Genomic DNA, 1,159 nt, shown 5'->3' on the forward strand with positions numbered 1-1,159 from the left:
TGTGTGTGTGTGTGTGTGTGTGTGTGTGTGTGTGTGTGTGTATAAAATGATCGCAATTTGTAAAGTCAAAAATAAGAGGCAACTCATATATATGGTAAATTATTTTATTGTGAGATATATATTTGGGACTCAGGTCATGAAGTCTGTTGTTAGTTCCACACCATTATTTTATGGTTTTCCAAAGATCATTCACCTGTACATTATCAGTTCATAAACAGCAGCTTGAAACTAAGAGTAGTCTTAATATCCTGACTACTTCATTTATTCCATTTATATCTCTCTGCAAATACATACATTTTGTTACATCCTATATATGTACATCATCATCATCATTTAACAGACTACAGACATTAAATGATGATGATGATATACATATTCGATATATAGGATGTAATAAAACTGGAATTTGGAAATTTTTTTTTTTTTGTATTTTTCATTCACCATTACATGTGTTTCATTTGCTAATAGAAACCACAAAGTTGTACATATATGATAAACATTTAAGACATTTCCATTTAGAAATTCTTCAGTCAGAATAAAATAATACTATTAATTTACATTTGGATAAAGTGTTTATATATTAGTTAATGATTAAGAGTAGTAAAAAGATAAATATATGCATATTTGTATATGTGTGCATATAAATAAATGTAAATTAGTTTGTATGTGGAGGCACGTGGCTTAGTATTTAAGGTGTTGGACTCATGATCAGAAAATTGTGGTTTTGATCCCTGTACCAGCTGATCTGTTGTGTTCTTGAGTAAAAACACTGCATTTCATGTTGCTCCAGTCTACTCAGCTGTAGAAATGAGTTTAGCCTGGAGAGGGATGGGCTCTTCCAGGCTTTCTCACTCAAAATACGTTGCATGACTTGTCCAGATTGGTTTGTGTTTCAGAGGGAGAGAATGAAAATACTCAGTACTACTACAGGTAATCTGGAATATTGTTTATTAGAAGCTGAAGCTCTACCAATCTCTGTCAATCATTGAATGATGTATTTAAAATTAAAACAACAGGTTCTGAATATCACAAATGTTGAACTTAATGATCTAATTTACAAACATAGTCTAAAAATCAACAAAGAGCTCATAGTAAACATTTCTGAAACTTTATCTCCTAATCACCAATATATATATATATATATATATATATATATATA

At 30.2% G+C, this 1,159-nt stretch overlaps 1 protein-coding gene across 1 annotated transcript in view; it reads left to right on the plus strand.

Moving 5' to 3' along the window:
- The window catches only part of LOC106882486 (CUGBP Elav-like family member 3), a 650,826-nt gene that overhangs the window by 235,525 nt on the left and 414,142 nt on the right, over window positions 1-1,159 (plus strand). The window lies entirely within an intron of this gene.

This window comes from Octopus bimaculoides, chromosome 8 (assembly GCF_001194135.2).
Source record: "Octopus bimaculoides isolate UCB-OBI-ISO-001 chromosome 8, ASM119413v2, whole genome shotgun sequence".
Taxonomy (NCBI): domain Eukaryota; kingdom Metazoa; phylum Mollusca; class Cephalopoda; order Octopoda; family Octopodidae; genus Octopus; species Octopus bimaculoides.